The sequence below is a fragment of the Bombina bombina genome, chromosome 7 (genome assembly GCF_027579735.1).
Source record: "Bombina bombina isolate aBomBom1 chromosome 7, aBomBom1.pri, whole genome shotgun sequence".
Taxonomy (NCBI): domain Eukaryota; kingdom Metazoa; phylum Chordata; class Amphibia; order Anura; family Bombinatoridae; genus Bombina; species Bombina bombina.
The window spans coordinates 358,824,374-358,839,224 of record NC_069505.1 but is presented as its reverse complement, the minus strand read 5'-3'; the positions used below and the strand labels follow the sequence as shown (position 1 = coordinate 358,839,224).

The window sequence follows — 14,851 nt, the reverse complement described above, 5'->3', positions numbered from 1 at the left end:
AAAAAAACATACAATACCCCCCCCCAACATTACAACCCACCACCCACATACCCCTAATCTAACCCAAACCCCCCTTAAATAAACCTAACACTAAGCCCCTGAAGATATTGCTACCTTGTCTTCACCATCCAGGTATCACCGATCCGTCCTGGCATCCGGTGCTGAAGAGGTCCAGAAGAGGCTCCAAAGTCTTCCTCCTATCCGGCAAGAAGAGGACATCCGGACCGGCAAACATCTTCTCCAAGCGGCATCTTCGATCTTCTTCCATCCGGTGCGGAGCGGGTCCATCTTGAAGCAGCCGACGCGGATCCATCCTCTTCTTCCGGCGTCTCCCGACAAATGACGGTTCCTTTAAGGGACGTCATCCAAGATGGCGTCCCTCGAATTCCGATTGGCTGATAGTATTCTATCAGCCAATCGGAATTAAGGTAGGAATATTCTGATTGGCTGATGGAATCAGCCAATCAGAATCAAGTTCAATCCTATTGGCTGATCCAATCAGCCAATCTGATTGAGCTCGCATTCTATTGGCTGTTCCGATCAGCCAATAGAATGCGAGCTCAATCTGATTGGCTGATTGGATCAGCCAATAGGATTGAACTTGATTCTGATTGGCTGATTCCATCAGCCAATCAGAATATTCCTACCTTAATTCCGATTGGCTGATTACTATCAGAATACTATCAGCCAATCGGAATTCGAGGGACGCCATCTTGGATGACGTCCCTTAAAGGAACCGTCATTCGTCGGGAGACGCCGGAAGAAGAGGATGGATCCGCGTCGGCTGCTTCAAGATGGACCCGCTCCGCACCGGATGGAAGAAGATCGAAGATGCCGCTTGGAGAAGATGTTTGTCGGTCCGGATGTCCTCTTCTTGCCGGATAGGAGGAAGACTTTGGAGCCTCTTCTGGACCTCTTCAGCACCGGATGCCAGGATGGATCGGTGATACCTGGATGGTGAAGACAAGGTAGGAAGATCTTCAGGGGCTTAGTGTTAGGTTTATTTAAGGGGGGTTTGGGTTAGATTAGGGGTATGTGGGTGGTGGGTTGTAATGTTGGGGGGGGTATTGTATGTTTTTTTTTACAGGCAAAAGAGCTGATTTTCTTGGGGCATGCCCCGCAAAGGGCCCTGTTCAGGGCTGGTAAGGTAAAAGAGCTTTTAACTCTATTAATTTAGAATAGGGTAGGGCATTTTTTTATTTTGGGGGTCTTTGTTATTTTATTAGGGGGCTTAGAGTAGGTGTAATTAGTTTAAAATTGTTGTAATATTTTTCTTATGTTTGTAAATATTTTTTTATTTTTTGTAACTTAGTTCTTTTTTATTTTTGGTACTTTAGTTAGTTTATGTAATTGTAGTTATTTGTAGCAATTGTATTTAATTTATTTATTGATAGTGTAGTGTTAGGTTAATTGTAGGTAATTGTAGGTATTTTATTTAATTAATTTATTGATAGGGTAGTGTTAGGTTTAATTATAACTTAGGTTAGGATTTATTTTACAGGTAATTTTGTTATTATTTTAACTAGGTAACTATTAAATAGTTCTTAACTATTTAATAGCTATTGTACCTGGTTAAAATAATTACCAAGTTGCCTGTAAAATAAATATTAATCCTAAAATAGCTACAATATAATTATAATTTATATTGTAGCTATATTAGGATGTATTTTACAGGTAAGTATTTAGCTTTAAATAGGAATAATTTATTTAATAAGAGTTAATTAATTTCGTTAGATTTAAATTATATTTAAGTTAGGGGGGTGTTAGTGTTAGGGTTAGACTTAGCTTTAGGGGTTAATCCATTTATTATAGTAGCGATGAGCTCCGGTCGTCAGATTAGGGGTTAATAATTGAAGTTAGGTGTCGGCGATGTTAGGGAGGGCAGATTAGGGGTTAATACTATTTATGATAGGGTTAGTGAGGCGGATTAGGGGTTAATAACTTTATTATAGTAGCGCTCAGGTCCGCTCGGCAGATTAGGGGTTAATTATTGTAAGTAGCTGGCGGCGACGTTGTGGGGGGCAGGTTAGGGGTTAATAAATATAATATAGGGGTCGGCGGTGTTAGGGGCAGCAGATTAGGGGTACATAGGGATAATGTAAGTTGCGGCGGTTTACGGAGCGGAAGATTAGGGGTTAATAATATTAATGCAGGGGTCAGCGATAGCGGGGGCGGAAGATTAGGGGTTAATAAGTGTAAGGGTAGGGGTGTTTAGACTCGGGGTACATGTTAGAGTGTTAGGTGCAGACGTAGGAAGTGTTTCCCCATAGGAAACAATGGGGCTGCGTTAGGAGCTGAACGCTGCTTTTTTGCAGGTGTTAGGTTTTTTTTCAGCTCAAACAGCCCCATTGTTTCCTATGGGAGAATCGTGCACGAGCACGTTTTTGAGGCTGGCCGCGTCCGTAAGCAACTCTGGTATCGAGAGTTGCATTTGCGGTAAAAATGCTCTACGCTCCTTTTTTGGAGCCTAAACGCAGCATTTTTTTGAACTCTCGATACCAGAGTTAATTTTATGGTGCGGCCAGAAAAAAGCCCGCGGAGCGTTAACAGCCCATCTACCGCCAAACTCCAAATCTAGGCCTAAGATAGCTACAATATAACTATTGTAGCTAGTTTAGAGTTTATTAACATTGTAGCTAGTTTAGAGTTTATTTTTATTTTACAGGCAACTTTGTATTTATTTTAACTAGGTAGAATAGTTATTAAATAGTTATTACGTATTTAATAGCTACCTAGCTAAAATAAATGCAAAAGTACCTGTAAAATAAAACCTAACCTAAGTTACAATTACACCTAACACTACACTATATTTAAATTAATTCCCTACATTAACTACAATTAAATACAATAAAATAAAATAAACTAAAGTACAAAAAAACCCACTAAATTACAGAAAATAATAAAATAATTACAAGTTTTTAAACTAATGACACCTAATCTAATCCCCCTAATAAAATAAAAAAGCCCCCCAAAATAATAAAAATCCCTACCCTATACTAAATTACAAATAGCCCTTAAAAGGGCCTTTTGCGGGGCATTGCCCCAAAGTAATCAGCTCTTTTACCTGTAAAAAAAAAAATACAATACCCCCAACATTAAAACCCACCACCCACACACCCAACCCTACTCTAAAACCCACCCAATCCCCCCTTAATAAAACCTAACACTAATCCCTTGAAGATCACCCTACCTTGAGATGTCTTCACCCAACCGGGCCGAAGTCCTCAACGAAGCCGGGCGAAGTGATCCTACAGACGGGCCAAACACGTGTCAGGGGTCTGGCTTCAGAGAGTTCATACTCATTTTTTAACCGCTTACTCTCTATGATAACTGTTGATTAACTGTTGATTGCCAATAGCTTGTAAATGTGAGTTCTATTCTGAGATCAGACGTTGTGCTATGCTAGTGAAACAAGTCAGTTAAACGTTAATCTAGCCCCCACTATAGAAGGGGCTTAAGCAGACAGAATCTATTACACTGAAAAGCTGTGCTAAAGTTAACTGTGCAAGCAAGGACTTTATAATTACAGATAGAGTATTAGCTTATTAGCTTTAATCTCACAATCTGACATCCAACATATTAACAGGTCCTCTTGTTACAGCATTATTTCAGAATTTATTAATAGCCGGCTGCAAGAAATATTGGCGCAGATTGTGAGTTTTGCGTTAGAGGCTATGCTGTGCTAACGAACAGTTTTCCCTCACCACTCACTTCCCTACAGCGCTGGTATTACAAGTTTTTACAAACCCGTCTTTAAAAGACAAGAAGTAAGCGTTGAGCAAAATTTTGCTCATTACCGCACTCCAATATCAGCGCTGCTTAAGTCAGCAGTGAGCTGGTGTAATGTGCTCGTGCATGATTTCCCCATAGGAAACAACGGGGAGAGCCGGCTGAAAAAAAGTCTAACACCTGCAAAAAAACAGCGGAAAACTCCTTAACGCAGCCCCATTGATTCCTATGGGGAAATACATTTTCGCCTAGATTTAGAGTTTGGCGTTAGCTGTCAAAAGCAGCGTTAAGGCGTCCTAACGCTGATTTTTACCGCCCGCTGGTATTTAGAGTCACGCAGGAAAGGGTCTACCGCTCACTTTCTTTCCGCGACTCGAGGCTACCGCAAATCCCCTTATGTCAATTGCGTATCCTATCTTTTCAATGGGATTTGCCTAACGCTGGTATTTCAAGTCTTGGAAGAAGTGAGCAGTAGAGCCTCTACTGACAAGACTCCTACTGCCAAAAAAAGTCAGAAGTTAAGAGCTTTATGGGCTAACGCCGGAACATAGAGCTCTTAACTACTGTGCTATAAAGTACACTAACACCCATAAACTACCTATGAACCCCTAAACCGAGGCCCCCCCACATTGCCAACCATATAATAATTTTTTAACCCCTAATCTTCCGACCGGACATCGCCGCCACCAACATTATAACTATGAACCCCTAATCTGTTGCCCCTAAAATCGCCGACACCTACATTATATTTATTAACCTCTAATCTGCCCCCCCCCCAACATCGCCGCCACCTACCTACACTTATTAACCCCTAATCTGTAGACCGGACCTCGTCGCCACTATAATAAATGTATTAACCCCTAAACCGCTGCACTCCCGCCTCGCAAACACTATAATAAATAGTATTAACCCCTAATCTGCCCTCCCTAACATCGCCGCCACCTACCTACAAATATTAACCCCTAATCTCCCGCCCGCAATGTCACCGCTACTATAATAAATGTATTAACCCCTAAACCTAAGTCTAACCCTAACCCTAACACCCCCCTAACTTAAATATCATTTAAATTAATCTAAATAAATTTACTATCATTAAATAAATTTTTCCTATTTAAAAATAAATACTTACCTATAAAATAAACTTTAATATAGCTACAATATAACTATTAGTTACATTGTAGCTATTTTAGGATTTATATTTATTTTACAGGCAACTTTGTATTTATTTTAACTAGGTACAATAGCTATTAAATAGTTAATAACTATTTAATAGCTACCTAGTTAAAATAATTACAAAATTACCTGTAAAATAAATCCTAACCTAAGTTATAAATACACCTAACACTACACTATCAATAAATGAATTAAATAAATTAACTACAATTAGCTAAACTAAAAAACAATTAAATAAACTAATCTATAATACAAAAAACAACAAACACTAAATTACAGAAAATAAAAATTTTTACAAGAAGTTTAAACTAATTACACCTAATCTAAGCCCCCTAATAAAATAAAAAAGCCCCCCAAAATAATAAAATGCCCTACCCTATTCTAAATTACAACGTAATCAGCTCTTTTACCAGCCCTTAAAAGGGCCTTTTGCGGGGCATTGCCCCAAAATAATCAGCTCTTTTACCGGTAAAAAAAATTACAACCCCCCCAACATTAAAACCCACCACCCACATACCCCTACTCTAACCCACCCAAACCCCCCTTAAATAAACCTAACACTAACCCCCTGAAGATCTTCCTACCTTGAGTCATCTTCACCCAGCCGAGACGAATTCTTCATCCAAGCGGAGCAAAAAGATGTCCTCCATCCGGTAGAAGTCTTCATCCAAGCGGGACAAGAAGAGGTCCACCATCCGGTAGAAGTCTTCATCCAAGCGGGGCAAGAAGAGGTCCTCCATCCGGTAGAAGTCTTCATCCAAGCAGGGTCTTCTATCTTCATCCATCCGGAGCGGAGCCATCTTCCAGCCAGCCGACGCAGAGCCATCCTCTTCAACCGATGGACTAACGACGAATGACGGTTCCTTTAAGGGACTTCATCCAAGATGGCATCCCTCGAATTCTGATTGGCTAATAGGATTCTATCAGCCAATCGGAATTAAGGTAAGAAAAATCTGATTGGCTGATTCAATCAGCCAATCAGATTGAAATTCAATCCGATTGGCTGATCCAATCAGCCAATCGGATTGACCTCGCATTCTATTGGCTGTTCCGATCAGACTTCTCCCGGTAAGGTGATCTTCAAGGGGTTAGTGTTAGGTTTTTTTAAGGGGGTATTGGGTGGGTTTTAGAGTAGGGCTGGTTGTGTGGGTGGTGGGTTTTAATGTTGGGGGGGATTTGTAATTTTTTTTACAGGTAAAAGAGCTGATTACTTTGGGGCAATGACCCGCAAAAGGCCCTTTTAAGGGCTATTTGTATTTTAGCGTAGGGTAGGGCTTTTTTATTTTGGGGGGCTTTTTTTTGTTAGTGGGATAAGATTAGGTGTAATTAGTTTAAAAATCTTGTAATTTGTTTATTAATTTCTGTAATTTAGTGTGGTAAAGTACTTGTACTTTAGCTAATTTTATTTAATTGTATTTAATTGTATTTAATTTAGGGAATTAATTTAATTTTAGTGTGGTGTTAGTGTAACTTAGGTTAGGTTTTATTTTACAGGTTTAATAATATTTTAGCTAAGTAGTTATTAAATAGTTAATAACTATTTAATAACTATTCTACCTAGTTAAAATAAATACAAACTTGCCTGTAAAATAAAAATAAACCCTAAGCTAGCTACAATATAACTATTAGTTATATTGTAGCTAGCTAAGGGTTTATTTTATAGGTAAGTATTTAGTTTGAAATAGGAATAATTTACTTAATGAGAGTAATTTTTATTTAGATTTCTTTTAATTATATTTACGTTAGGGGGGTTAGGCTTAGATTTAGGGGTTAATAACTTTAGCATAGTGGCGGCGACATTGGGGGCGGCAGATTAGGGGTTAATAAATGTAGGTAGGTGTCGGCGATGTTAGGGATGGCAGATTAGGGGTTAATAATATTTAACTAATGTTTGCGAGGCGGGAGTACGGCGGTTTAGGGGTTAATATATTTATTATAGTGACGGCGATGTCCGGTTCGGCAGATTAGGGGTTTAAAAATGATTTTTTAGTGTTTGCGATATGGGAGGGCCTCGTTTTAGGGGTTAATATGTAGTTTATGGGTGTTAGTGTACTTTTTAGCATTTTAGTTAAGAGTTTTATGCTACGGCGTTGTAGTGTAAAACTCTTAACTACTGATTTTAAAATGCGGTACCAGTCTTGACTCACTTTTTGGCAGACTCGTAATACCGGCGCTATGCAAGTCCCATTGAAAAAAGAGGATACGCAATTTACGTAAGTGGATTTGCGGTATTTCCAAGTTTGGCCAAAAAAGTGAGCGGTGAGCCTGTACCTTCAAGACTCTAATACCAGCGGGCGTTAAAAAGCAGCGTTAGGACCGGCTAACGCTGCTTTTTAAGCCAAACGCAAAACTCGTAATCTAGCCGTAAGTTTGTATCTAACTGCTTGATATTATACAAACTATCGGCTAGATCACGAGTCTTGCGTTAGCCTTAAAAAGCAGCGTTGAGAGGTCCCAATACGCTGGTATTACGAGTCTGTCAGGTGTACCACTCACTTTTCTTCCACGACTCGAGGCTACCACAAATCCCCTTACGTCAATTGCGTATCCTATCTTTTTAATGGGATTTGCTTAATGCTGGTATTACGAGTCTTGGAAGAAGTGAGCGGTAGACCCTCTCCTGTCAAGACTCCTACCGCATTTGAAAGTCAGTAGTTAAGAGTTTTATGGGCTAACGCCGGAACATAAAGCTCTTAACTAAAGTGCTAAAAAGTACACTAACACCCATAAACTACCTATTAACCCCTAAACTGAGGCCCCCCCACATCGCAAACACTAAACTAAATTTTTTCAACCCCTAATCTGCTGACCGGACATCACCGCCACCTACATTATACCTATGAACCCCTAATCTGCTGCCCCTAACATAGCCGACACCTACATTATATTTATTAACCCCTAATCTGCTGCCCCCAACGTCGCCACTACCTACCTACAATTATTAACCCCTAATCTGCCGATCGGACATTGCCGCCACTTTAATAAATGTAATAACCCCTAAACCGCCGCACTCCCGCCTCGCAAACACTAGTTACATTTTATTAACCCCTAATCTGCCGTCCCTAACATCGCCGACACCTACCTACATTTATTAACCCCTAATCAGCCGACCCCAACGTCGCCGCTACTATATTAAATGTATTAACCCCTAAACCTAAGTCTAACCCTAGCCTTAACCCCCCCTAACTTAAATATAATTTAAATAAATATAAATAAAATAACTACAATTAACTAAATTATTCCTATTTAAAACTAAATACTTACCTATAAAATAAACCCTAATATAGCTACAATATAACTAATATTTTAGGATTTATTTTTATTTTACAGGCAACTTTGTATTTATTTTAACTAGGTACAATAGTTATTAAATAGTTATTAACTATTTAATAACTACCTAGCTAAAATAAAGACAAAAGGACCTGTAAAATAAACTCTAACCTAACACTACTCTATAATTAAATTAATTACCTAAACTACCTACAATTAATTACAATGAAATTAAATAAACTAAATTACGGAAAAAAACACTAATTTACGGAATTTTTTTTTACAAATTTTAAAACTAATTACACCTAATCTATTGGCTGTTCCAATCAGACAATAGAATGCGAGGTCAATCCTATTGGCTGATTGGATCAGCCAATCGGATTGAACTTCAATCCGATTGGCTGATAGCATCAGCCAATAGGATTTTTCCTACCTTAATTCCGATTGGCTGATCCCAGCCAATTGGAATTCAAGGGACGCCATCTTGGATGACGTCATTTAAAGGAACCTTCATTCTTCGTTAGGACTTTGTTTGAAGAGGATGCTCCGCGTCAGCTGGATTGAAGATGGACCCGCTCCGGAAGGATGAAGATAGAAGATGCCGCCTGGATGAAGACTTCTGCTGTCTGGAGGACCTCTTCTGCCCTGATCGGATGAAGACTTCTACCGTATGGAGGACCACTTGTGCCCGGCTGGGTGAAGATGGCTGAACGTAGAGTAGTGGTGTGTGGGTGGTGGGTTGTAATGTTGGGGGGGGTATTGTATTTTTTTATTACAGGTAAAAGAGCTGATTACTTTGGGGCAATGCCCCGCAAAAGGCCCTTTTAAGGGCTATTTGTAAGGTGGCGGCGACGTTGGGGGCGGCAGATTAGGGGTTAATAAATATAATGTAGGTGTTGGCGATGTTAAGGGCAGCAGATTAGGGGTTCATAGGTATAATGTAGGTGGCGGCGGTTTCTGGAGCAGCAGATTAGTGGTTAATAGTATAATGCAGGTGGTGACGATGTTGGGGGCAGCAGATTAGGGGTTAATGAGTGTAAGATTAGGGGTTTTTAGACTCGGGGTTCATGTTAGGGTGTTAGGTGTAGACTGCTAGGTGAAGACGGCTCAAGGTAGGGTGATCTTCAGGGGGTTAGTGTTAGGTTTTTTTAAGGGGGGATTGGGTGGGTTTTAGAGTAGGGGTGTGTGGGTGGTGGGTTGTAATGTTGGGGGGGTATTGTATTTTTTTATTACAGGTAAAAGAGCTGAATACTTTGGGGCAATGCCCCACAAAAGGTAATTTTAAGGGCTATTTGTAATTTAGTATAGGGTAAGGAATTTTTTTTTTATTTTTTTTTATTTTTATTTTATTAGGGGGATTAGATTAGGTGTAATTAGTTTTAAAATTTGTAAAAAAAAAATTCTGTAATTTAGTGTTTGTTTTTTTCATAATTTAGTGTTTTGTTTTTTTCCGTAATTTAGTTTATTTTATTTAATTGTAGGTAGTTTAGGTAATTCATTTAATTATATAGTAGTGTTAGGTGTAATTGTAACTTAGGTTAGGGTTTATTTTACAGGTCAATTTGTATTTATTTTAGCTAGATAGTTATTAAATAGTTAATAACTATTTAATAACTATTGTACCTAGTTAAAATAAATACAAAGTTGCCTGTAAAATAAAAATAAATCCTAAAATAGCAATAATGTAACTATTAGTTATATTGTAGCTATATTAGGGTTTATTTTATAGGTAAGTATTTAGTTTTAAATAGGAATAATTTAGTTAATTGTAATTATTTTATTTATATTTATTTAAATTATATTTAAGTTAGGGGGTTAAGGTTAGGGTTAGACTTAGGTTTAGGGGTTAATATATTTAATATAGTAGTGGCGACGTTGGTGTCGGCAGATTAGGGGTTAATAAATGTAGGTAGGTGTCGGCGATGTTAGGGACGGCAGATTAGGGGTTAATAAAATTTCACTAGTGTTTGCGAGGCGGGAGTGCGGCGGTTTAGGGGTTAATACATTTATTGAGTCTAAATGTGTGGAGTGTAGGTGGCGCTAAAAATACACTAAGTATACCTAGCCGTGGGTTGATAAACCAACGATACACTGTGTCAGCAAAATATATATCTCAGGACAGTTTCATATAAATCTTCATATAAACTTTCTGATTCAATAATTGGAGGTAACAAGCAACTGGATTAGAAATATGTACAATTTTTATTCTTAATTGAAATGATGTAAAAATAGTAAAAACACAATATAAAAATAATCAAAAACAGTCTCTCATACAAATGGCCCGCACTCTTCACTCGCAACAGCTTCCAAGTTTAAATCGCTACTACAAAAGATATTGGCGATTCTAGAACAATATATTGCTAAAATGAAAATGATACTAAAACATCAAGGTGAATGGTACAATGATGAGACACACGTCTAAGATCAATATGCACAAATGAATGATATTAATAGTATGACTATCTGGCTGGGGTTCTACTTCCCATTACAAGCCTCTGTTTATAAGGCACTTTCTTCTATTGCAGTAACAATCAGACATATGACGGCCTGTCTCCAATGGGCTATAACAACCCGTTGTTCAAAATAGTCCTTGTTTTGTGCCCTGTTACAGAGGGAAATCCTGCTTTCAATCCTGTAAGAAGGGGGAGTTCCCAAGGTAAAATCTGCAGTCTTATGCAAATAGGGGCAGATTCCCCACTAACAAATCAACAGTCTTTTGAGGATTTCAACGAAAACACCGGAGTCTATTTTAATGAAAGATTCCCACAGACAATCTTAGTCCGGTTTGAATGGTTTGAATAACACTTTAGCGGGGAGTTATTGACAATATAGATACTCTCACCTGCTGTTCCTTTTCTGGGTATATCAGCTCCTGTATATATTTGTAGTTTGGATAAGTTGCGGACCTTCTAGTCCCTGAGTGTAACTTTCTTCACTTGCGCAAGCCTTATCTAAGTTACCTTTTTACCGCAGCCTCTCAGCGACACTCTGCTCTTTAAGTACTTCGTACGCAGAGTGGGTTACTGCTGTATATCCTCCTTGTTTGTCTTTCACCTTTCTACGCGTTTCACCCCTAAGGTGTGGGGCTTTTTCAAGATACAGTGTGAGAGTAAAGTATGCCTTTTATCTTCCCTAGTTGCCTTTGATTCGCTGTCATCTTTTCACTTCAACTGGTCATTCTGGAAGTAAAATTTTCCTCAAAAGGTGGGATCCTCATGTCTGCACAGGTAAGTCGTTCTTTTATCGTTTTCTTGCTCATCACCCCATATTGCTCAGAAAAGTCATACACCTTATTCTCTATAGACATCTTAAAACACCTTACATATTCTTAAAGAGAAAACCTTTTAATCTCATCATTTATAATAAAATATATGCTTAAAACGCCAGACAAAATTTAGGATAAATAATGAAAACTATACATATTTCCCTTGGGGGATCGAACCTGGGATCCCTAGGTCTTAGGGCTAGAATGTTGCCTTTAAGCTATTGACGCAACTATATCAAAACATCAAGTTTATATATTTATCTTGTTTGGACCTATAAATTTTAAGCCTAATTAGCAATATGAATCTAGCTGTCCTCAAAAAGTGCACTTATATCAAAAGGTTCTAGTTATACTCTGGACTCTAGCTTAACTCGAGTTTATCTTACTAACAAAAATTAAGGTTGGCTTCCTTCCTTGCACTTGGGGGATTTGAACTCTGGGATTTTAACTTGGAAGACTACGGACCTAACCACTATGCTATAGATCCGCCCTATAGTCAAACAGTACTTTTGGAATATAAATAGATATAATGAAATTCTTCCTATACTCTCAGTATAATTTTAGGTTTGATATACTGTGTATTAGGAATCCTCTAAATGACAAATATGTATTATTCTATAAGAATATATGTGTATGTATAATATCTAGAATCTCTAGGTTTTTATCCTAATAAGGAGAAGGAAGTTTGTAGTATTTGGGAATATAATAATAAGTGTTCATAATTTATTACTCTGATTATGATAAAAACGGATTGATATCAAGTTCAGAGTTTAAACCGTGCGGGTATAGGGTGTTGAAATTGTAAATCATTTCCGCCTCCTTTTTCAGGAGTACAGTATCCAAATTTCCCCCTCTCCAATTTCCTTTTATTTTACATAGGCCCTCAAAATTTAAGGTCTTTAGTGCTGTTTCTATGTACCTCTCTAAAGTGCTGGTATAAATGCGTCTCCAGCATGCCTTTTTCGATGTGCCAGAGGTGCTCACGGATTCTATCCCTTAACATTCTTGATGTTTCTCCGATATATATCAGGCCACATGAGCACTGTAACATATATATCACACCCCTACTATTACATCTTAGGACATCTTTAATTTTATATTGAATATTTAATCCTGGAATACTGATGTTTTTCTTTTTTGCGCTATGCTTGCATGATTTACATGAGATACACGGATAGAATCCGTTTAGTTCTTTACCACATAGGTCTCTATCTTTGCCTTTTTGACACATTTTACCTTTTTTGAATTCGCTTGGGGCCAACATAGATTTGAGATTTTTTGTTTTTTTAAAAACCATTCTAGGGAAAGGAGGTAATTTATCTCCCACTATAGGGTCACTTTTGACAATATGCCAATGTTTCCTCAGTATTTTCCTTATCCTATTATGGTCATCACTAAATTCGGTTACGAATGGTACATCATATTCATCTCTAATCGAGTTGGTTTTGGTTTTATAAGTAAGTAGTGTATCCCTGTTAGTTTCCCTAGCTCTTATAACTGCATTATTTATAATTTCCTCTTTGTAACCCCTTTCAACAAATTTTTCCTCTAGTAATTTAATTTGTTCTTCAAAATCACCCATTTCAGTGCAATTTTTCCTGATTCTCAGGCATTGTCCTACCGGAATATTATTTTTCCATTTAGAAAAGTGGCAACTGGATGCATGGATGTAGTTATTAGAATCAGTTGGTTTGAAATGGGTCTTCGTTATTAGTTTATTATTTTCCACTCTAATATCCAGATCTAAAAATGTTATGGTATCCTTGCTTATTTGATAAGTGAAAGATAATCCTTTATTGTTATTATTCATTATTCCAAACATCTTAGTCAAATCTTCTTCGCTCCCTTTCCATAGGATGATAATATCATCGATATATCTTTTAAAGAGCACGAGATTCGCACCGAGCCCCGCAAACCGGAGAAATCTGTTTTCCCAGTCTCCCATGAACAGGTTTGCGTAGCTCGGTGCGAATCTCGTGCCCATCGCTGTTCCTTCTATTTGCAGATAATAGTTACCATTGAATGAGAAATAGTTATGTTCTAGAATGAAACGGATGCATTCAATTAGAAAAGTCCCCTGTTCTTTTTTTAGACTTGAATCTTGTTGTAAAAATCCCTCTATTGCCTCTATACCAAGGGTATGGTTGATATTAGTATATAACGATACCACATCACAGGTCGCTAATAGGTAGTCTTCCTTCCATTCTATTTCATTAAGTAATTTTAATAAGCTGGTAGAATCTTTTAAATAGGTGTCTAGTTTGACTACATATTTCTGTAGAAACTTATCGACGTATTCAGATAAGTTGGCCGTAAGAGATCCTATGCCGGAGACAATAGGTCTTCCGGGTGGATTCACTAAGTTTTTATGTACTTTCGGCAAGTAGTAGAAAATGGGAATTATTGGATATTGAGGTTTTAAATATATAAATTCTTTGTCTGTTAAAATTCCCTCATCCTGTCCTTTCAAAAGTATCTTATTTAATTTCTCTAAAAATTTGTTAGTTGGATCCAGAGCCAACTTTCTATATGTCTTCTTATCATTCAATAGTCTATCTGCTTCTTCTTTATATTTTACAGTATCTAGAATAACTACCCCCCCCCCCCCCTTTATCTGCCATTTTTATGGTAATAGTCTCGTCATCTTGCAATTCCTTTAATATTTCTCTCTCTTTTTTAGTCAAATTTCTCTTATTATGTTTACCTGATCTCTCCATTTTCCTTAGGTCAGCTAGGACCATCTTCTCAAATGTTTCTAGGTTGCTACCCTTATCGTTACTAGGGTAGAATTTAGACTTAGTCTTCAGAGAAGTATGTTGATATATCTCTTCTTTCTTATTACTATTAACATTGGTGTTATATCTATCAATAGGATTTTTCAGAAAAAATCTTTTAAGAGTTAGATTTCTTACGTATTTCCTTACACTAACATAAGTTTCAAATTTATTTAGTGGTTTCGATAGTGCAAAGGAAAGTCCTAGTTTCAATATCTTTTCCTCATTTTTACTTAATTCTCTTGTACTTAAGTTGAAGATCCCTTTATTCGTTTTAATTATTTCTGTCTTTTTGCCTCCATTCTTTCCCCTTCCTCCTCTGACTCCTCTTTTTGTCTTTTTCCTATACTTGGTGTGTCTAGTCTTTGATTTTTTACATTTCTTAATGAGGGTCCTTCTCTTGGGGGGCTTCTGCCCAAAAAAGCCAACTCCTTTGTTGTTAATTCTATTTGTTCCTCATTTGTCGTAGTGAGCGGGCCAAATCTATTATTTGTTGGTATAGTCATCTGTTTCGGTTCTGCCTTTCTATTTTCCCTCCTATTAGATGGATTATTCCTCTCTAAATTCATTCTCTCATTATGATCTCTTTCATCTGGCCTATAGTCTCTCTCTGAATATATTTCCTTTCTTTCATCCCTTC

The 14,851-nt window shown here is 37.7% G+C and overlaps 1 protein-coding gene across 2 annotated transcripts in view; it reads left to right on the top strand.

The window, feature by feature from the left end:
* LOC128666440 (platelet glycoprotein IX-like) overlaps positions 1-14,851 on the top strand; it is a 246,292-nt gene that overhangs the window by 37,971 nt on the left and 193,470 nt on the right. The window contains exon 2 of one of the 2 annotated variants that reach the window (XM_053721046.1): positions 11,309-11,399. The exons of the other annotated variant lie outside the window; for it this stretch is intronic. The gene's annotated coding sequence lies outside the window, so the exon portion shown is untranslated. The remainder of the gene's footprint in view (positions 1-11,308; positions 11,400-14,851) is intronic. 2 annotated transcript variants of the gene reach the window in all.